We start from the raw sequence: 23,673 nt of genomic DNA, 5'->3' as shown, positions 1-23,673 counted from the left end.
AGCCTGTTCTGAACCCCTATAGTGTGAACAGGATTTATTAGGGGGGTTTCTAAGGAACATTGGTCCTGGAGTAGGGAAGATGGGTGGGAAGGGGTGGAGGCCACATGGGTGCAGCATCAAGGGGCATCTGCTGAGGGTCAGTTGGCTTAATCATTGGGGCAGATATGGAGACAGTGGGGGTCACACAGGACAGCTGCCCCCATTGTGGTCCTGGGAGCTGTAGTTTTTATGCCCTCACACCTGTCAATCATTAGTTAAGACCTCTTACCCCCCACTCCCCTGGGTGGTGGTGATGAGGGGAGGCTTACACTCGAGGCACTTCAGACTCCTTGTCCACTGGCAACGTGAACTCCAGCATCCTGGGGCAGCCACCTGGCAAAGCCTCAGGGACTGGCTGCTGGGTGGGAAGCACACTGTGGCTTGGAGATCTGAGCAGTCTGATATTATCTGCTACATAGCTCTTGCTCCTAGCTGTGTGATCTTTGGTACCCGGTTTTGGGCTTTTGAACTTTTGTTTTCTCTTCTGGAAACTAGAAATATTAACACACACACATTTTTATAGATGGAATTAGTGATGAGAGACAGGGAAGGAGGGCTGGAGAAAGGAAGGAAAGAAGGGGAGGGGGCATAATTTTCTGTATTGGGGCGGTGAGGGGAAAGGTAGAGAAATGGGGTTAGGGAAGCCAAAAGGAAACAAACAAACAAACAAAAGGCTGACAAAGAAATGAAAAGAAGAAACGTTCATTTATTTATTCAACAGCTATTTTCTGAGTCCTTAGTACGTGCCATGTATTGTCCAGAAGCAAGGGGGAGGACATTAAGCACCATGCAATTGTTATGTTGTTCGGCAAGTGATGGAATCAAAGTTCCTAGATTTCCTTGATCTTGTTTACTGGGGCTCCTTCTTCTCCCTCTGAAATTGTGCATTGTCCTTCTTAGCCTATCCTTTGGACTTGGTAGGAGAAGCAAAGGTAACTTTGACTTGCTGTCCTCTGCCCTTTCACCTGGCCCCTCTAGCCTTCCTCTCCCACCTCCATTGTTAACTTCTGACTCAGTATCTACCATGAGCAGGACATACACCTGGAGGGCGTTGCGGTCCGATGGGAGAGATTTGGCCAGAGTGGCTATAGCCGAGCAATGGGGTACAGAGGGCACCTCCAGGAGTATTCCCAAAGTGTGGTGGAGCTCAAGAGTGGGCACAGCTCCCACGAAAGGGCACTGGGAAAAAGTTAATTAAAAAGGAGCCATTTTATGAATTAAAAAGTAGCTTTCTAGGGGAGAAATAAGGTCTTTCAGGCTAATTGGTCAAGCAGCTCTGACACACACAGCTCACGCTCATTAAAATTTTTTATGTTGGATAGTTTTTAATTGGAATTTTCAAAACTGGGTGCAATGGAGGATGGATCAGGGAGGGGAAAAGGGATTTGTTTTAAGCAAAGGCCCTTATTTTATGTTGCAAACAAAGAGTCCTAGATGGGTGGTGACCCCTGCTGGGATTTATTAAATAGTCCAATTAAGGCTCTAAAATTGCATACTGTTGGCATCAGCTTGGTATTTGGTGTCCTTTGGATGTAACGCTAGGTTATTAAACTAGCTGAACATTGACAATGGACTACAGGACTAAGAAAAATAATATCTCTGTGCTCAAAGATTTGCATACATTTTACATTTGATTCTCACAATGCTAATAAATGGCATCTTGTGAATGGAGAAACTATGTGTCCAAAGTCACTGAGCTACTAAGTAGCATAAATGGGACTAAACCCAGATCAGACCCTCTGCCACCCAAAGGCATGCTCTTAACACTGTTGTTATTTGTGTTACAGCCATGGTTACCAGTCGGCTATAGAGGCATCCAGGATAGATAATGTGTCCATTCAAAGGACAAGTACATGTTGAACATGTACAGAGTGGGGCAAAAGGAGGCTTACAGTTGTGAGTATGTAAAACAGTTTACTCCTGTATCAATTGTTGATTATTGTATTAGTTTCCATACAAACAACTGTAAACCTACTTTTGTCCCACCCTGACTGCTGATACAGAACTTGGCAATCGATTGGGTGCAGAGATGCAGGTGAGAGGAGATAAAATGAAGGTACCGTGGACACGGACAGGGATGTTCAGAAAAGGTGATGATGTCTTAAGATATGCTGTCTGGTGCCTTAGACTTCAGGTTTCATTTTGAGGGCGGTGAGTGGGCAGTGCAGGTGGAAAGTCATGGGCAGGTGGAAATAGAGAATCAGACCTTGGTTAGTTTGGAGGAAAAGATGGGAGAAACACAAGCAACAAAGTGATGATTAGTATTGCAAGGGAAGCGGTCCTGGAAGTGTATAATAAAGAATCAATACAGTTGATTTAAATGAGCCTAAAATCCAATCAATCCGAATTTTAAAATATGACTATGTAACCTCTTTTGTAATTCAGTTTAAGCTTTACCTTAGCCCTCTACAGAGACTCATAGAAAGGTATTTTTAACTTGGGTAATTCTGTAAAATTTGAATGGTGATTTTATCAGGCATTCTAGATGGAGTATTTTTTTTCTTTAAAAATTAAATTTATTAGGGTGATAGTGGTTAATAAGATTATGTAGGTTACAAGTGTACATTTCTATAATACATCATGTGTACATTGCACTATGTGCCCACCACCCAAAGGCCAATCATCTTTACTGTGCCCTCACCTCCCTTCCCTTGGGTAGCTACCGTACTGCTGTCTGTGTCTGTGGGTTTCAGGTTTTTTGGTTGGGGGAAATCCTCATAGAATGAAAGCACTCTCAGCCCCACTGCCCTATATATGGTAAGCTGTTCTTCAAACAGGGACCATGTCTTTTTTATGGCCACATGCCTATTTGCAGTGTCAGAGCACATGAGACCCAATTCAGTGTTAATGAATGCATAAACCCTAAGTAAATGAACCAAGCAGGTGACGTGTCTTCCCCTTTTTGTGCTCATTGGCTGAACAAAATGGGATTGTCCCAATCTGCCCACTTCCTCATGTACTTATCTCTGTTTTTTTTTTTTTTCTGGGATCAACTGTGGAGAAAGGGCCAAGTGACATGGCTGAACTGGCCAGGCCCCATTGTTCTGCCATGACTTAACTGTTGGCTTGCTCTGGACCAGGCTTTGTGATGACCTGGTTTGAAGTGTGCTTCTGCTTACCCAGGATGTGGCACCCACAGAGCATCCTCTGGCCTCCAGCAGGCTGCTGAGGCTGCTCTCCGAAGGGTCGCTGGCGCCCTCCTAGTCACCAGAGTTTGACTTCCACACCAGCACTGCTGACCGCATTTGCCTTCTTGACATGGCTTCCTTTGCTTTCTAAAAGATTGCACTTCCATGTTTTTCTCTCACTTCTCTGTCCCTTGATTCTCCAGGTTCCTCCTCCCCCTCCCCTGATGTGACTCCTGTGACTCTGTCCTTGTCCCTCTTCATCTCGCCACATTCTCTACTATTGAAGTCCTACTGACTCCTGTGATATCCATGTGAGGACAAGCAAATCTATGCTTTTGTACCCTGACATTCTTTTGACTTTCTAACTCATGTTTTCAGGATTTTAGGCTGAAACATTAAATTTGGCATTTCTGGGACAAACTTATTATCGTTTCTTCTTTTTCTTTTCTTAACTTCTCTAGTTCTCACCTTTCCCCCCATTCTGTCTATTCCTCTTTCCCATCCCTCCTTCCACTTCTTTACATCAGCTGCTTTCTACAGGTTATTTCTATTCCTTATTGATGACTTATTTGTAGATTCATCTTTCACTGTCTACCCTCCTAAGTGCCAGCATTCTCTATACCCCCTCCGGTTCCCTGTGTCTCCTTTAGGATGTGTTCACACTTCTCACACTCTCGTGTAGTATCTTTGTTGCCATGTATGGCAACTCCTGCCTCCCATATTCTGGTGATGGTCCATCTCCAGCGCCTTGCCCAGACTTGTTTCCTGCACTCTGGACCACATATCCACTGCTTCCTGATGTTATAGGGTCCACATGGCCCAGACTCTCACACTTTCCCCTAAATCCCGCCACCAGCCCAGAATTTGATGGCACTAACACCACCCATCCCATCTGCCCAAGTCACAGCTGCCATGGTCATTTTTGAACCCTCCTTTCAGTTAACCCATATCACAAACCTGAGAGTTCTTCTTGACTCTTTCTTCTCTTTCATTGCCCCATCCAGCCAATCACTTATTCATAACCCAATGACCTTTCCCTACCTCTTGAATCTCTCTTCTCCTTTTCATTCCTGGAGCTATTCCCTTTGATCAAAGCTTCCTTGTTTTTCATTTGGACTATTGTGATAGTGTCTTGGTTGTTATCCCTGCCCTTGATTTTGTCATCCTCACTCTGTAGCCAGATCAATGCTTTTCCAAAATATAAAGCTAACCAATCCACTCTCCCCTGTGTATAAAATTCTACCACAGTTTCTCATCCATATAAAGCCCAAATTTCTTGTGTGCAAAGGTCCTTGACAATAGAGGTCATATTATATACTTTCTTTATACTCTCCAAGTTCCCAGGAAAGTTCTGGATACCTCTTAGCTATTCAAAAGTTGCATGCTATCCAGGCACTGTACTAAAAGAATATTACTACCTTTAAGACAGAACAAGACCTGCTGAGGAGGTAAAACCTGAGGTTTTTAGAAAGGTCCATGGTACGAACAATTTCTAATCTCAAAAAGTGATAAAAAATTATTCTGTCTACACCCTCATGGCCAAAGCTTCCATGCTCACATGTTTATATCAGTATCTGAACCCCATGGATTTTGAAATCCCTTATTTATGCTCCTAAAGATGAACCTTTTCTGGATGCTGATCTTTCATCCCATTCCTTCCCTTCCCAAGTTCAGGGTTCAATGTTGGGCCCTCAGAGTTGGGGATTAGAGTAGATGATGGGGTATCAATATATGTGCAGGTGCTGGGACATGGCCCAGGCAGTGGTTTTGAGGCAAGGCCATGGACGTCTGGTTAACAGGTAGTTGTACTGAACCAAATGGAGACAAACAGATGACTGAGAATGAGAGTTAATCCAGGTGCCAAAGAAGACAAGTTGGGGGCAAGCTAAGCAGCGAGCACGAGGAGGTCTAGTGCAGACATGGAGTGGAGTAGGGGAACATGTCTGACTTGGATGACCCAGGGACCCCTGGGGTGTCCATCCCACCCACTGTCAGTGCACAGCAGCACCTGCTCTTTAACTCAGGACTCACTGCATGCAGCCCTCTGGCACTCCCTGACCCCACCTTGCCCGCTGGCTCACTTCACAAGATCCTTCCTCTCTGCTCAGAACTGCTAACTCCCATGGACTTAGTGCCATATACAGGGTATTGAAAGGATATATGTCCACTGAAAAACAATTCTAAAACTCAAGAACAGAAGCCGTGGGGAACATTGTATTCAATGTCCTTGGTGTACAGAGGACTCGAGGTCTAGGACTGGCCCAAACACGTTTTGATTTGAGACAAGTGCCCAATGCAGTCTTTGGTTGAATAGAACCCAAATTCCTTTTTCCTGGGTCAACAGCTCTGCTAGATCAACTGAAACACTGGAAAGGGGTCTGGGTTTCATTGAACTCTATTGTCTAAAGATTCACGTCTACCGAGGTCTCGTGGCCTTCAGAGTCAGAACGAGCCTGGACATCAGCAAGGGGACTAGAAACAAAACCAAAACTATGTTCCTCTCTGGAAACATATGTGCATCTAAGTGCAAGTCTGTCTACTGTCCTCCAGGGTGGGAGGAGGGTGAGGGGTTAAGAATACGCAGTTAAGACAATGACTGATCGGGCTGTCTGCCTAGCCATTTACTAGCTTTTTGACCTAGAGCAAGTTAATTAACCTGTCTGAACCTCAGTTTCCTTCTCTGTAGCAGGGAGATAATCATAATATTGATTTCACTGGGATTGTTGCCAGGATGGAATGTGGGAACACACATAAAGGGTCATCTGTAGATGGTAACTTTCATTCACAGCTACAAGAGATGAGTGACGTTGTGGCCAGAAGCCAAAAGAGGAGGTTGCTAAAAGAGTGCCCCCCACCCCACGACCCCCACCCACCTCTGGAAAGAGAAGGAAACTGAGCATGATTGTAACAGGCCTTGGAATACAGAGGGAGTTACTTCCTCAGAATTCTCCTGCCCAACGTGGACACTTTTTTCTACTGAAGGTTTCAGAGAAGCTTCTAGAACAAGCCAGAGGAAGCGTGTGTTCAAGTCATCTTAGGGGCACTTTGCTTAGGGGCAATGATGTAGGGGTTGGGGTTTCACTGCATTCTGTTCCCTAGGCAGAGAACATGCAAGGGGTCTCCCCTGGCCAACTCCACATGTTGTAGGTCAGCTGTGATATTGCGGGAATAGTGAGGGGGCAAGACCATCTCATTCTGCCACTTTAGGGCTTACATAGTCATATTGAACTTTATTTCAACCAACTGCCTCCCAATGCCTGAATACCCTTTTCAGGATTATCCTTTTCATCCAGCCTGGTTTTTTGAATAACCCCAATGATGGAAAGCTCACTACCCCTTCAAAGAAATCATTCCACTTTTGTATGGTGTTAATAATTGTAAATATCTTCCATCTATTAGCCAAACTATGTTTCCCTGGATAATCATCAATGCATTAATTCTGTCCTGGAAGTCACATACTCCAAAGAAAGCACTCTTTTGCATGATAGCTCTTGAAAAAATGTGAAGGCTGCATTATATTACAACCAAATCTGCTTCAAACTAAATATTCTTATCCCTCCCATGGCCTAGTTTCCGAAACTTTCATAACTTTTTCTCAGCGTCTCCTGGACCATTTTTAGTTTCTTGACATTCCTTTGAGACATTGACCCAGAGTTAACATTGCATGCCTTCTTGGTATGAGCAATACAAACCAGACTGTAACTACTAAGGTGAAATTAAATCAGAATATGCTGGCAGTGCTACAAGTATTGTGGTAATTGATAAAGTGAGGGGCTATCGTCCAAGGGATAAAGAGAAGTAGAAGCTATGGGTATCTCAGCTTTCAGTCTAGTTATTTTATAGCCTATTATGCAAAGCTGTTGGTTATAAGGCAATGTACTTATTTGGCAAATCTTCAATGGTTTGGGGTGCCAGTTATGAGAATAAAATGAAATAAAGTGAGCCAAATGCTTAGCGCTGTGCCTGGCTGCATAGTATACAATTGGTGAATGCTGCTGCAAGAAATTGGAGAAGACAAAAGACACTGCAGGAATCAGAGAGAGTGTGATGATGGAAATAATACCAGCTATTTTCTGGGCTAGAGCAGGTCATCTCCATTATGAGCTCTTATTTCTTAGTGCCTGCCAAGTTAAATTAGGTTTCTCTTTTTATGCCCCTTTCATCACCTTTGTCATCCTTTATAAGTATTTGTTTAATGTCTTCTTCCTCCCATAGCAGTGGTTGTTGACCGGGAGCAATTTTGCTTCCCAGGGGACATTTTAGCAATGTCTGAAAATATTTTTTGGTTGTCATAATTGGGGGCACAGAAATGTGTTACTGGCATTTGATGCAGAGAAGCCAGGGATGCGGCTAAACATCCTGTAATGTACAGGACAGCCGCCTATACAAAGAATTACCTCATCTCAAATGTCAGTACTGTAGTGGATGTCACCCTGTCCTAGAGTTTGAGCTCCCTTGCTCAGGGACCATATCATTCTCACTAATCGTGGTCTCCCCAAGTACCGCTTACAGAGTAAGTCACTATGATGAGCGCCCAATAATAAAAAAAGGAAATGGGAATTGAACTGGATCTTAAAGAATAGAGAGGTTTGAATGCATTTTTCTTCTGCTTTGAGTACACAGTGACAGAGGGTACTGGGAGTTCTTTGGAAAAAAGTTCACAAAGAAGATTGCAGATATTCTATCCTCAAAGGGAAAGAGGCAGAGTGGCCCTAGGGCTTCACCAGGAGACTGATATTGCAGTAAACAAGAGAGTTTCAGAACAAAAGGTCTGGAACTGCAGGTAACACAAGAACACCCAAGACTATGAGCACTTCATTGTTTTGACAGGTAAAATTCAGCCAACCACTGAAAAAGCCAGAGAAAGAATGTTAAGTAGACAGGAACTAGAGAGTCCCTTTGGTAATGCACAACGGTGAGGCTTCTCAGCCCACTGTGGGTTGCCAGGAACACAAAGGTCTCTACCTTGGGGTAGCATCTTGAGTCTGGTGGATGTCAACCATCACTGTGCATTAAAATCACCTGAGAGCCTTCTGAAGCACATTGATGCTTAGGTAGCCACTCCCAGAGCTCGGGTTTACCCAATCTAGGGTATATGACTTATGTGTTGGTGTTTCTTCAGAGAATCCCCTTCCTGCATGAAGCTAGTGTTAGTCCCATATGGAGAATGAACCACAGCTCAGTGCCTTGCTTAAGTAATTCCTCTCTCCCATACCTATATGCCCAATTCCACTGGCTGTTTCAGACTTTACATGTCTGAACCTAAGCTCTTGATCTGGGACCCCTTCCTACCTAGCCCTGCTTCTGTCTTCCCCATCTTGGTGAGTCACCCTACCTAGCACCCTGTGAAGACCAGAATCCTGAGAGCTGCCTAGATCCCTGTTGCCACTTCTCCCCTGCCATCAGTGACTGCTACTTTCAGAATACATCTTGATACACCCACTGCCCTCCTTCTTCACCACCCCTGCTCTAGTCAAACACGCCCCTATTTCTTCCTGGGCTGCTCCCAGCCTCTGGCATCTCACTCTTGACACTCCAGCCCATTCTCTGTAGGGTAGCCAGGGTGCTCCTTTCTGGTTTGAAACCCTTCAAAGGCTTTCCTCTGCAGAGAATAAAAATCAGAAGTTTTGCCCAAGACTAGAGGGCCTGCAAGATCTAATCCCTCTCATCTCACACCTTTTCCTGGCATTATGGCCCTAACACATACTGTTCCTTTTACTTGGAATGGTTGGAGGGGATTGGAGTGCTCTCACGGGCCTGGTTTCTCCTTCACCTTCACATCTCAGTCTAAATCAGGGTTTCTCAGTCTTGGCACCATTAACATTTCAGGCCAGAAAATTGTTTGTTGTCGGGGCTGTTCTGTGTACTGTAGGGTGTTTAGCTGATAGCACCTCTCCCCCCTCAGTGTGATAACCCCCAAATGTCCAGACATTGCCAAATGTCTGGTGGCGGCAGCATCACCAGCCAGTAGAAACACTACTCGTGTAAGTGTCACTTTTTGAGCACGTGTTCCCTGGGGAAAAGTGACCAATCCCAGGTCCCTCCTTGGTGGGTGCTGGGACTGGGGAGGCTGTTTTCTCCCTGACCCCCAGCCCCACTTTGGTGGGCCCACATTTGGGTGGGGCTTCTGGCTTCTGGCAGGAAACAGGGAAGTGAGGCTAGGGCCCTCTCACCCTTGTTTCCTCCTTCCTCTCTGGGCTTGGCAAATACATTTGATGATGATATTGCTCAAATGTCCCTTAGCCCTAGGGAATCAACTGGGGGCAAGAATGCTCCCTTTTTCTGCCTTCACTACAAACAGGGGAGCTTCATGACTCCTGAATAGCTCTAACAAAGAGTGTTCTACACTCAGCACCCAGCCCAGTATGGGGTGGAGAGAAGCTGAGTGAACTAGTGAGTGAGGCAGTTTGTTTGGGGCTGGTTTCTAAAGGTGTTCTAAGTCAACTCTGAGACTGCACAGAGGAAAGGACCGTGTGTGCTGCTGCTACTAGAGAGCCGACACAAGGCTGGGCGTGGAGAATGTCTGATGGGCAGGGTATCTATCCCCTTTGTATTATGCAAGGCTGGTCCTAACTGAGACCAGGTAACCGTACATGAAAGTCCCCATTTTGACTTAATTAATCAGTTGTTTCTGATAATCAAAATGATTCAGATATCAGGGAGAGTCACCCTACCCCATTAGGTCAAAATATCTGCTTGAGTCCCCACGGTATGCCCTGTGAGAGGTCCATCCCCACCCTCCACAACAAGTTTGCGAATTCCCAAGCTCATCTTTCTCCAGGTAACCTTGGCTCTAATTTCTAGTGAAGGTGAATCCTTATTGTCTACCTGCTTTCAGTGGAAACATGTAAGAAATCCTTTTTGTTAATTACTCACCCTCAACCACCTTCTCACTCCTACAAACTATGCATTCAGGTCAGCTGAAAGCAGTACGCTTTCCAGAAAATAGTCAGGGGCCTTCTATTTCAGCAGAAACTGCAGATTTTAGACTGCCCTATTCATTTTTGTATATTAATTTTCATTGCACTATACTTCTCATACCATGAAATTCACCCTTTAAAGTACACAATTCAGAGGTTTCTAGTATATTCACAAGGTTATGCAACCCTTACCACTGTTCAATTCCAAATTCTGATCACTCTAAAAAGAAATGTGTAACCATTAGCAGACTGCCCCATTCTTAAAATGTCATTTAGTCATTTTTGCCAACTGGACTTCCCAACTCCAGGCATGTTGCTTTCTTCCCCTTCCCCACCCTTCATGTCCTTGGGACGTCACCCTTTCTCCTTCCTCTTTCCTGTCTGTAGTGGGTGAGGCTTGTAAACAGCAGTGCTGTCCAATGTATAATGTGAGCCACATACATAATTCAAATGTTTCTAGTAGTCCTATTTTTAAAAGAAAAAAAAAGTAAAATTGATTTGAATAATCTATTTAATATAGTGTGTCTAAAATATTATCCTTTCAACTTGTCATTAGTATAAAAGTTATTAATAGGGCTTTTTTTCATTGCACTACATTTTTGGTGATTCATTCGTATGTTATTCCATGATTTGACTCCTGAAGGCAGATCCTTCCCTTCCACCTCAATTATTCCTCAGAGCACTCATTTTAGTTCCTTGGCAGAACTAAATAATTTTCCTTTTACGTCATGCACGTACTCTCTGTATGCCTCACTGACTGTAAACTCTGTGAGGATGGTGCTGTGGGTTAAATTGTGTTCCCTCCAGGTTCCCAGGTTGAAGCCCTAACCCCCAATGTGATGTATTTGGAGACGGGCCTCTGCAAGACGATTAGGTTTAGATGATGAAGTCATGGGGCGGGGGGGCCCTCATGATGAGATCAACGTCCTTTTGTGAAGAGACACTAGAGAGTTGTCTCTCTCCCTCTCTCTGCCTCACAGTGTGAGGACACTGTGAGGAGGCCTGCGGTGAACTCTCTTCTTAGGTCACTGTAGGTCAAGGGTTTGCCATTCCTGTTGAAAGGAACTAGGTCAGATTCACAGTCACAAGGCAGTGATAGTTAATGAAACAGAAAATAGAGAGCTTCTGTAGATCAGAGCTCTCTTGGATTTCTGGGCAGTAGTTTAGTCAAATTTGACAGGTAGTGACCTGCACCGTTACATGTTAGAGGCAGTCTAATAAATTTTTCGGCTGTGTGTCAGCAAAAATGACATCCTGTCAGTCAGGAATCAGCTTTCCTGTGAAAAAGACCCACAGAGACATTATTAAGGCAGCCCTTTGTAGATAAAACTATAGATAATGTTAGGGAGGAAGAACTAAGCCACCTTAGCATAATGAGGAAGTTTAACTACATCTCTGGGTGGTTTTTCCATCTTTGTCTTACATTAATCCTAAGTAAATATACTTTTTTATGTAGTAGTGTGCTCTGTTTTATGTAGTTGCTTAACATGTTTTTACAAGTGTTACTTTGCTTGTAAGACTTCTTGTAAAATATATGGTCGGAACCTTAAAAAATTCCACTAACCAAAACACATGAATGCATAGAAGAGTGATCAAAAGAATCCAGCCTCAAAAGGCACTAGGGTAAGATTTTATTTAAAGTAAAAATCAGGCACGATTGATCTATACTGTTAGAAGACAGGACAGTGGTAACCTGTGGGGTGGGGATGACAGGAACGAGGCGCAAGGGGGATTTCTGCTGAGCTGATGTTTCTTGTTTCTGAGCTGATGAGTGGATTTACTCTGTGGAAATTCATTCAGGTGTATTCTATAGTAAATTAAAAAATAATGAAGTTTTCTATAATGTACATTGCAGACTGATAGTCTCAAAACCATTATTGCCTTAAATAACCAACAGGTGAAATATACATTAGTTATTGCTTTACAAAGATTGACCACATTCAGATGCAATATGGTGAATAGGAAAAAAACCCATGTGTGCTTTAGAATCTTATAATTCTGGGGGTGTATAAACAGCAATGGAAAAACTACAATAAAATATATTTAAAAAAGAATCTTATGATTCTAATCCACCTTTCCTCTTCTTCACTGAGTGATGGTCAAAACTTTATATTCTCTGAAGCTTGTCTTCCTCATTTATAAAATGGAAATAAAAAGATGCACTACTTTTATGTGAGCCAGCTCCAAATGGCCAAAGCTGAAATAATTGGAGCGATAAAACAAAGTAGTGTTGGATTACAACCCAAAGTAAAAAATTAATATTCATGAGTCCATAATGATATAAGTAAATGATCAAATAACTTAATAAATAATGGAGAAGAGGCAAAGCTCCCATACAGGAGAATTCCCAATAATTCATGCAGACACTCCGTTCTAAAGGAGGAGGAGATACCTCCTCGCTCCTCAAGTGTGAGCTGTGCATAGCGATTTCCTCCCAAAGAGGACAGCATGGAAGGGGGCGGAGGGATGAAAAAGAACTTTATAGTGGAGAAAACTGACGGCACCGCTTCGTCCAGATGATCAAGGGCAACATCGACCGTCATAAATCGTGTTGCCAGTGCGTACCCTTAATGCGATGTGGTGGAAGTACTACCTCTTCTCTGCGGTCTCCTCTCCCAAACACAGGACACCAGTCTAATCATAAGAGACGTCACACAAATCCCAACCGAGGGGCATTCCACAGTGTACCTGAGCAGGGCTCTTTAAAATCGCCAAAGATGTCAAAAACAAGGAAAATTCTGAGAAACTGTCATAGCTAAGGGAAGCCTGAGGAGACATGCTGATTAGAGGTGATGTGGTATCATAGAGGGGATCCTGGAACAGAAAAGCACTTTAAGTAACAAGCAAGGAAGTCTGAATAAAGTACGGAATTTGGTAATAATGCTGTGCCAATATTGGTTCATTCATGTAAGAAATGTGGCATACACTGTACATGTGACATCATTGTAAGACCTTAATAATGGGGAACTGCATGTGGACGTACTTCCAAAATTTTCTGAAAATCTAAAAATACTCTAAAAATTAATGTCTTTTTTTAAAAAAAGACCCACTTTACCTTGAGACCTCTGGCATGAAATGAGGTAACACATACAGTAAACATAACGTTCTCAAGCTTGTGGAGCCTAGTTCCTTTACGTGGGGCAAGAACTGTTAGGACCCACCTATTCCACCCATTCCCACACCAGCTGTGTCGGTTGCCATGTGCCCTAAGGGCAATGCAAATTCGATGGGAACCAGATGACAAGGGACTGCTGAATAAATCAGAATCATTGTGTATTCTCGTTTCATTTGTGAATATAACATTTGAGAAACCCTTAATAAGTGAGGTGCATGAAAAAAATTAATGAATACATGTGGCCATTAAAAAAGGATCTGAATTTTATCTATTTGCGGCTCATCAGTGCACCATTGCCTATAGTTTGAGAATTTAATTTCTTTAAAACACTTACTGAATACCTATTACAAGTCAAGCACTGTGATAGCATGGGGAATATAAGAACAAACACAGCCTCTGTGCATAAATCATCACTTTATATTCTACTAGAGGAATAAGTAAAAAGCAGGTTGATCAACAAATATAGTACTTTGGGATAGAAGAAACCACCAAGAATAATGAGATAGGAGATTTGGGATGGGATGTGGCAGATTGGATCCAGTGGGAAACAGATTCTGAGGCAGAATTGGGCTTGTAAGGGGCTTGTTAAGGAGTGTTCCAGGATATGCACCTATGGAGGGGGAAGAAGCAGCAGGATGGTCCACCCTGTGGCAAGCACTAGGTTTGGAATGACCCTTCTGGTTTCTCCCAAGTTGGTCTAAAAAGCCCAGGCTTTCGTGCCTCTGCATTGATCAGTTACTGGATGTGGACACATTTGGGGAGGTGGCTCTCTGAAGCTGAGACGATCCCTGAAGGAGCTGCCCTCTGAAGGGTGTCTGTTGACAGCACTCCTAGCACCTGGGACAAATCCTTCCTCAAAGTGAGTCTGGGTTGTACCTCACAGGGTTGTCCACCATGGGAAAGAGGGGACACCTGCTTTAAACACAATTGTCAGGAAGGTCTCTTTGAGGTGGTGATATTTAAGCTCAGGCTTGGAGAAGGAGAATGAGCTAGTAAAGCTAAGAAAAGATTAATTATTGCATGTGCAAAGGTCCTGAGGTAGGAAGGAATTTAGTACTGATATCTGTGATATGAGCCACTTGGCACATTCTAGGCACCAAGTTAATATCCTTCCCTGAGGTCTGCTTTTGGGTTCCTGATAATTAACTGCATGTTTCCCACACTGCTGCATGTCTCCATAGGTGTGCTGGAGTTGTGTAGTATAGGCACTAGAGGGTCAGTTGTTAAATATTCAGGAGTCTTGGGAGCTGATTATTAAACCGCTGACACCTTAAAAGTTGTCTGAGCTGGCTCAGGCTGCTATAACAAAATACCTTAAGCTGGGCAGCTTCTAAATAACAGAAATGTACTATTCACAGTTCCGGTGCCAGCACAGTCCAGTTCTGAGGAGAGGCCTCTTCCAGGCTGTATCTCAGGGTAGAAAGAGACCAGGCCTTTATGGCTGCTTCCTACAGGGCACTCAGCCCATTCATGAGGCTTTACCCTCGTGGCCTGATCACCTCCAGAAGGCCCTGGCACCTCACGCCATCACATTGGGGCATTATCATTGATCCTAGGCCTTTTCAGGGGACAGAACTGGGGGAGCATGATGTTTAGAAAGAGGAAAATAAGTCATGAATTCATATCGACACTTTCAATTAAATTTAAGATGACTGGATTTTTACTTCTTCAATTTCAGACTTGTGCCTCTTTTCTCTAATGTTGAAGATCTTGGTACCTAGTGATATTATTTGCTTTATTCTTCAGGAGTGTATATATATATATATATATATATATATATATATATATATATCTTTAGTCTTATGATATATATATGACAGTTCAAAAGAGCAACGTTTACAATCATAACAATATTACTAATAAGGTTAATGAATGCAGTTTAAAATGGTTGTCAGTCTTTACAATTTTAGCCAATAATTGCAGAAGAAATTCTCAAAGTAGAAAAATTATTTTTGAATCCTGAATGAAATTGAGTGGAGGCAATAGTCATTCATGTCGTTAATGTCAGTAATGTCAAATCTCATGTAAAACGTTCCTTGGGGACCTTTGTATCGAAGAGCTGGTCCATCGACATCAGCCTGGGACGTGACTCAGCCTCGCATCTCCTCATGCAGTGCCACGGAGGGCAGCACCCAGCACTGCCAACCAGGCAGTCTTGAAACCAAAACCAAAACCAAAACCAAAACCAAAACCAAAACCAAAACCAAAACCAAAACCAAAACCAAAACCAAAACATAAACCCAGCTAAGCCTCTACACCCAACTTAATTGGAAATACAGAGCACAGAGGAGCATGTTGACAGCCCAAGGAAGCAATTTGCCAAATTTAGGATGTGGGAAAATCAGAGGGACAAATGCCTCATTGTCTTCAACAAATATGTGGCATTAAAAGGGGGACAGTAAAACTTTATATAATAAAGGAGTCTTAATAAATGTGAAAACCAAATGTGATGTGTAAGCCTTGCTTATACCCTGAGTCACACCTGCTGTAAGAAGATGTTTTTGAATCCCATTTGATATAGCAAAAACAAAAATAAAATATCTGGGAATAAACCTAACCAAGGAGGTAAAAGACCTGTATGCAGAAAACTACACAACACTGAAGAAAGAAATCAAGGAAGACACAAATAAATGGAAACATATACCGTGTTCATGGATTGGAAGAATTAACATCATCAAAATGTCCATACTACCCAAAGCAATTTACAGATTCAATGCAATACCTATTAAAGTACCAATGGCGTATTTCACAGACATAGAACAAACACTTCAAAAATTTATATGGAACCAGAAAAGACCCCGAATAGCTGCTGCAATTTTGAGAAAGAAGAACAAAGTAGGAGGGATCACAATACCTGATATCAAACTGTATTACAAGGCCACTGTAATCAAAACAGCCTGGTACTGGCACAAAAACAGGCACATAGACCAATGGAATAGAACAGAGAGCCCAGAAATAAACCCAACTCTCTACAGTCAATTAATATTCGACAAAGGGGGCAATAACATAAAATGGAGTAAAGACAGCCTTTTCAACAAATGGTGTTGGGAGAACTGGACAGCTACATGCAAAAAAATGAAACTTGAGCACCAACTTACACCATACACCAAAATAAATTCAAGGTGGATAAAAGACTTAAATATAAGCCGTGAAACCATTAAAGCCCTAGAGGAGAGCATTGGCAAGAAAATCTCAGATATTCCACGCAGCAATATTTTTACTGATACGTCCCCTAGAGCAAGGGATATAAAGGAAAGAATAAACAAATGGGATCTCATCAAAATTAAAAGCTTCTGCATGGCTAAGGAAAACAGTATCAAGATACAAAGAGAAGCAACTGTTTGGGAAAACATATTTGCCAATGATACCTCAGACAAAGGTTTAATCTCCAAAATATACAAAGAACTCACTCGACTCCACTCAAAGAAGACAAGCAACCCAATTAAAAAATGGGCAGAGGACTTGAACAGACATTTCTCCAAGGAGGACATACAGAGGATCCAGAGACACATGAAAAGATGCTCGATATCACTAGCTATCAGAGAGATGCAAATTCAAACCACAATGAGATACCACTTAACACCAGTCAGATTGGCTATCATAAACAAAGAAACAAACAACAAGTGCTGGAGAGGTTGTGGGGAAAAGGGGACCCTAGTTCACTGTTGGTGGGATTGCAGACTGGTACAACCACTATGGAAAACAGTATGGAATTTTCTAAGAAAACTAAAAATGGACGTGCCTTTTGACCCAGCAATTCCACTCTTAGGAGTATATCCTAAGAATCCTGAAACACCAATCCAAAAGAACCTATGCACCCCAATGTTCATAGCAGCACAATTCATGATAGCCAAGAGTTGGAAGCTACCTAGATGCCCATCGGTCAATGACTGGATTAAAAAACTATGGTACATTTACACAATGGAATTCTATGCTGCAGAAAGGAAGAAGGAACTACTACCCTTTGCAACATCATGGATGGAACTGGAAAGCATTATGCTGAGTGAAATAAGCCAGGCGGTGAAAGACAAATATCATATGATCTCACCGTTAACAGGAATCTAAACAAACCAAACAAGCAAGCAAAATACAACCAATGACACTCAAATATGGAACAGGCTGTCAGGGTCCAGAGGGGAGAGGGGAGAGAATCATAGGGGAAAAGGGAATGGACTCACATGAACAAGTATAAAGGACACATGGACAATAACTAAGGGTGGGAGGCGGAAAGGGTTGGGAATATAAGACAGAAACCTGTACTTGAACAAGAATTAAATAAAAATTACATTAAAAAAAAAAGAAGATGTTTTTGAAATGAGCTGGGGGATTCGAATGCCACCTGGGTATTAGATGACATTAAAGAAGAATTGTGCATCTTATCGGATTTGTAATAACATTTGTAGTTAGGGTCAAAAATTTCTTGTCTCTTAGTAGTGTGTGCTCACATGTTTACAGATTTATGGATAACATGGGATTAAGTGTTGGATTTGCTTTAAAATGCAAGGAAAAACGTATGTGGGGAAGAAATAAAAGAAACAAAATATAAGTAATTCTTATAGATGGAAGATGGGCACATAGTCTATCATAGAGTTCTCTGATCTCTTGTAGAAAACAGTTTCTAAGCTATTAGAATGGTAAGGAATGGTAAAAGGAACATGAGTGAGCATTCTAGACAGGAAGTCCGAGGGAATCAAAAGTGTGAGTAAGGAAGTGCAAAGGGAATTCCAGGTGTGGTATTGCGTGGGGTCAGGACACAAGTGGGAGGACAGTGAGAGACACACCACGAGATGGAGACTAGAAGCTGCACTCAGGCTCCGATGCCAGACTTAAGAACTTGGATTTTGTTCTACGGTCAGGCTGTGGAGCACAAAAAAAGTAAAAGCAGGCTTTAAAATACCCTTGAGATACAGAATCGGGCACCATGGACCAGATGGATAGCAGGGCAGGGCAGGGCAGGGCAGGGCAGGGCAGGCAGCCTGGTGTCCAGAAAATTGGTCAAGTGCAAGGTGACAGGAAGATAAAGGTACCTGGACTGTGATGCTTCTATTTAATCAGCTGATCATTTTATGATTCAACAAGTATTAACTAACTCAGCAACTGCCCAGGACTGTTTTGAGGCCCAGGGAAGGGAACAGTGAGCTAGATAACACAATACAGTACTTGACCTGTAGGAGGTGACCTAGTTTCTTTTCTTTTCTGCCTGTGTCTTTTCCTGGGAGTGCCCACTAAAGGACGGAACTTGAGTTCCCTATGAAGAAACTGTGGCCCACAGTTCTTAACACTTTTCTGTTTNGTATTAACTAACTCAGCAACTGCCCAGGACTGTTTTGAGGCCCAGGGAAGGGAACAGTGAGCTAGATAACACAATACAGTACTTGACCTGTAGGAGGTGACCTAGTTTCTTTTCTTTTCTGCCTGTGTCTTCTCCTGGGAGTGCCCACTAAAGGACGGAACTTGAGTTCCCTATGAAGAAACTGTGGCCCACAGTTCTTAACACTTTTCTGTTTATAGCATTCCTGACTCTCTATTATGATTTTCAAATGTCTGTCTTTCCCCTAGACCAGGATTGCTCAATCTCAGCACTATTGCCACTGGGATTGGGTAACCCTTGGTGGTGGAGGCTGCCCTGTGAACCGTACAGTGTTGAGCAACACCCCTGGCACCTACACCCTGGATGCCAATAACATTCTCAGGGTTGTGACAACCCCAAATGCCTCCAAACATTGCCAAATATCCTGGGGAGCACAGTCACCCTGGTTGAGATCCCTGCCTTAGATTAGTGTTTTCAACCCTCCCTGCACATGGGAATAACCTGGAGAGCTTCAGAAACTGTTGTCAGTACTTGGCTCCATTCAGATCAACAAAGCAAGACTCTCTGAGGGTGGGATCTGGCGCTGACACTTTTCAGAGTGTCCCAGGGAGTCTTGTGGGACTCAGGACTGAGAACCTCTGTCTCAGGCAGTAAGATCCACGAAGGCAGGAAGGTGCCTTTCTTTTACAGTGGTATTTCTAGGACCTAACACAGTGATCCCCGAAGGAGTGAATGAGTGAATGAATGTGAAGAGAGGCAGAGAGAAGTGTCAGATGTTAACAATGACATTAGGGAAAGCCAGACCACCACCTTTCTTTTTTATGGCCATGGATACCAACTGTTGGGTAAACTCTTCCATTTTCTTTCTTTTCGAGGAAGTGGGCATTTAGTAGATTTTTTAAAAGTATTCCTGGAGTCTCTGCAAAGACATCCACAGAAGAAATGGGGTTGGGAAGTCTTGGCTGAGTCCCTTACGTTCTGCCAAAAGGGAGTTTTTCCTCCTTTATCCAGATACTTAACTCTGTCTAATGGCCTTCAGTTTTGGCTGAGGATCTTTGAAACTCTGGCCCTCTCCGCTGACCGCACATCGTCCCCATCAGCATCAATTTCAGGATGTTACTACTGAGAGTCATTTCCAGCGTTTCCTAACTGGAATACTCTCAACAGATGTGGCACGAAATTTTGGATAATTATGGTGTCATTTTCTGCTGCTCCTGAGAATGCATATTCTCGCCTTGGTGGCAATCTGATGGCAGGCTGAGCAGAACTGAGCTGGCTTTTTATGTTATGGGGTTCAGAAAAGGAGACATGGAGATACATGTCAAACGCTTGGGGTGGAGCCCTGGCCAGTGTGGCTCAGTTGTTTGGGCCTCGCCCACAAAGCAAGAGGTTGCACATGCCTGGGTTGTGGGTTCAGTCCCAGTTTGAAGCAACTAGTAGATGTTTCTCATATCGATGTTACTCTCCTTCCTTTCTCCTCTCTCTAAATATAAATAAGTAAATAAAATCTTTTCAAAAATCTTGGGATGAGAAGTGTGGGTCCTGGATGAAGGTGAGTACTGGGAGAGAACATGTTGGTCTTGGGTGACTGAAGGAGGGAGGCCATTTAGGAGAATAAGGAATCAACAGGTGAAGTAGTTGGGGACAATTGGTGATGAATTCTGCCTGAGGGCAGGGTGACAGAAGGTGGAGTTCAGGAGAGCTGTCTGGACAGGACTGTGGTCTGGGAATCCAGCCGTTGGTCAACCCCAGCGGAGCTACTTTGATTGGTTGCTTCTTTCGCAGCAAGGCTAGGAGTTGCATGCTCATGTAGCACCGAGAACAAATCCATTGCATTTTTTCTTCTGGAAGAGCAGCTGTGAGTATTTTGTGCTGTTGCATGGGTGATGGGAGTGCATCCTCTGTGAAGGGAGCTGGTGCCAGTGATGGGGACACCTGTCTGGCAGACAGCTCCCATCATTGGTGTGCCCACTTTGAGTATTCCCTTTCCCCCCTGCCCAGGTGCTTGAGGAGACAATGAACCATAGCAGTAAAAAAACATGCTTTAGAAAGAGCAGATCTACCTTTGAGAACTGTTTCTGGCACACCCCAGCTGTGCAGTCTTGAACACGTATTTAATATCTTTAAGGCATCTCGGTCGCGACCTTAATTTAGGAATACAGAGTAGTATGGGAGAATTATTCAGAAAGGTTATGTTCCAAGGGAAATGTATTTATTCCCATTAAAAAAACTGACGTGGAAGGTCTATTTTCCAGGGCCCCACTACCCAACAGTTACTATCCTTTTAGACTGCCACAGGTAAGGAAGATGGGGTGCTGGTGACAATTGTTGAGGATTTGGTTTTCTCCAAGTAGGAACTGAGCATTGTGTGGCCCTCAGAGAAGTCTTAAGTGCACTGGAGTTTTACTTCATTTACCTATTATTTTATCACACCTTAATCTTTTATAGGAAACAGGAGTGTCAACATGAGAATGGCAGTCTGATGAATTGCTAAAGTCTTTTTTTCCCTTTTTATTTATTGGGGTGACACCGGTTAACAAAATTATACGAGTTTCAGGTGCATGATTCTACAACACGTCATCTGTAAGACTGCTTAAGTCTTAAGAGAGTGGAAAGTCCTTTTCTCCTTAGTTTTCCACAGGTTTTTAGATAAGCAACTTTTGATCCAGAAGCCATGTGCAAATGGGACAGAGTGGGTCCTGGGCTCAAAGGCTGTGAGGGTGGGCCAGGTCATGTTAGTGAGGACTGCTGGCAATGGAAACGTTGGTGCATACAATGGAGCAATGTGCTTTGTTCTAACCAAGAGAGTGGCCCAAATGAGGGTGCGGCCCTTGGAACCCTCAGCCTCAGCTCATGGGTTCCTTGCAGGACTGAGAGCGCACAGCTGGCCCATATCCTGGTTAATCAAGAAAAACAGTTGACCTGGATTTTCAGGTGAAATCACCCATTTGAAATATTAGTTGAAATTTTTACAAAATATGCTGTGTGGGCTGCACAAAACACATATTCCAAACGTGTCCTCTTATTGATACACAGTAAGTCCTCAGTTTGTGTTTGTCTATTCCACGATGAGAAGACACCCACCTGCTGAGAGGCTCTGCTTTAAACTGCTATTGGTTGAAGACATTGCTGGCAAAGCGGGGACTTAGGAACAGGGTCTGGGAGAGACAGGACTGCTGGCAGGAAGCAGAATCACGGTCCTTGGCTGACTCAGTACTGCAGTCAGAGTAGCTGTAATGACCTTCTGAAATACAAATTGCACAGAAACCTTTCTGGTTCCAGGAATTAGAAGTAACCAATGAATGGATGTCAAAGAGTTGCCACTTAAACACTGGGATAGCAACTGCCATGTACCAGGCCCTTTTCCAATTACTCTAATGTGTCAAATCATTTCATCCTTTAACAACCACATGTGGCAGCTCCTAGTATCACTTTATAGAAGAAGAAACAGACACAGAGTTTAAGTGATTGATTGGCTGAAGTCCCACAGTAGGTATATGGCAAAGCCAAGATTTGAACTCAGGGGTTCTGGCTCCAGAATCCAGGCTCTCACCATTTCTTTCTGCTGTATTTTAATAGGGAGAATTTTATCTAGTAAAAAACTTATGGATTTGAAGACTATGTAGAACATGTAAAATTGGTTTATATATCAGTTTAAAAATTAGTTTGTCAAATTGTATGTTAAAGAACAGTGTATAGAAAAAAGACTAGAGGAAAAAACATAAAAATTCTAAAAGTTATGCCAGATTGGCAAGACTATGGATAATTTTTTATTTATCTCATTGTTGATCTCAAGGTTTTTTTTTTTTTTTTTTACTTACATGATGTTTTAATAATGATTAGACCATTTATGGGCTTGAGAAAAAATGTTCCCCCTTCATCCTTCTTTCTGAATGCAGCCTCCAGTTGTGTCCAAGAGCACATGCACTCTTGTTTTTATGGGCTGGGTGTGCTGCATTCAAGGGACACGGCCCTGAAGAACTCCTGAGCTCCAGTAATACACAACTCACCTTATTGAAGGCTTCACCCAACAAATGGTGGGATATAGTTCTGTTCACCAGCTAATACAGCGCCCCCAGGTGGCAACAGCATAAATCCACTTCAAATAAGCTTTGAAACTACAATTCTTGTCTTTTTTAATTAAAGTGATTATGTTGCTTCCTTTTTGCACATAACCTGAGACTTTATAAATATTTTTTCTTTTAATTGAGTTATTAATACTTGTGAATGAATCACTATTTCAAATTCATTCCAAAATTGCATGAATGGGACTCTAGTCCTCATTGCTTGCTCCAAGCTGATGGATTTCTAGGCCACGTGACAGAGTGTGATTTCAAAGAACATAGCTTAAAACCAACCCCAGCATTCCTCCACACTCTACTGGGGCAAGCATTCCACTGAAATGTTTGTTGAGCACTTAATTTTGAGGAAGGCACCCTCAACACTAGAGAAATAGGACACTTTCTGTTGTTAAAGAATTTATATCCCAGGGTCCTTAAATGTCCATTTCGTCAACACACGCTTTTTATTGGCCATCTACTATGCTAAGCCCTGTGCTCTGGAAGAAGTGAATATTTCATTCCTGAGATGTTTGTATCCTAAGCCGTGCCTGGGTTCCACCCTCTGTCATGGCCCAACTGAATGTTCCTCCTGTGTCTCAGTTTCCTCCCCAATAGTAAAGTGACTTCTCTCCCAGGGTGGTTTTGGAGGATTCAGTGAGTTAGTGTATGTGAGGCTGGCTGGAAGTTGGTGAGCATTCATTTTGTACTAGATATGATTATTGCCAGAGGCTACTCCATATTGGGTGACTGAGGAAACCCTTTTCCCTTTTCACGAAGGCCCCAGCCTGTCTTTGGGTTTCTGGTGCACACGGGGTTACTGTATCTTGGCAGGAGTGGCTTCCCAGCCACATACTTTTCCAAGGCCCTCTGACACCTGCCCAGACACCCAGCCTCACTACAGGGCCAGTACAGCCTGACCTCTAACATTGCAAAAAAGAAATCATATCTGGGTTAGAGCCACAATACTGGTAACAGTCACGCATGACATATTGGCCCTTGTGCAGAGTCTCCTCTGTCTTGTTGACTTCCAAGATCACCTTAGGGGGAAGGTACTGTTATCCCCTACTTCCCAGATGAGGAAGTGGAGGTCCCACAAGAT

The 23,673-nt window shown here is 43.1% G+C and overlaps 1 protein-coding gene across 2 annotated transcripts in view; it reads left to right on the top strand.

Annotated features, from left to right (window-relative positions):
- The window catches only part of HSD17B2 (hydroxysteroid 17-beta dehydrogenase 2), a 54,364-nt gene that overhangs the window by 6,324 nt on the left and 24,367 nt on the right, over positions 1–23,673 (top strand). The gene's annotated exons all lie outside the window — the stretch shown is intronic.

Source organism: Sturnira hondurensis, unplaced genomic scaffold (assembly GCF_014824575.4).
Source record: "Sturnira hondurensis isolate 20B ecotype Veracruz unplaced genomic scaffold, ASM1482457v3 Scaffold0002597, whole genome shotgun sequence".
In the NCBI taxonomy this organism is placed as follows: Eukaryota; Metazoa; Chordata; class Mammalia; order Chiroptera; family Phyllostomidae; genus Sturnira; species Sturnira hondurensis.
The sequence above is the reverse complement of the archived record's forward strand: the minus strand, read 5'-3'. Positions and strand labels throughout refer to the sequence as shown.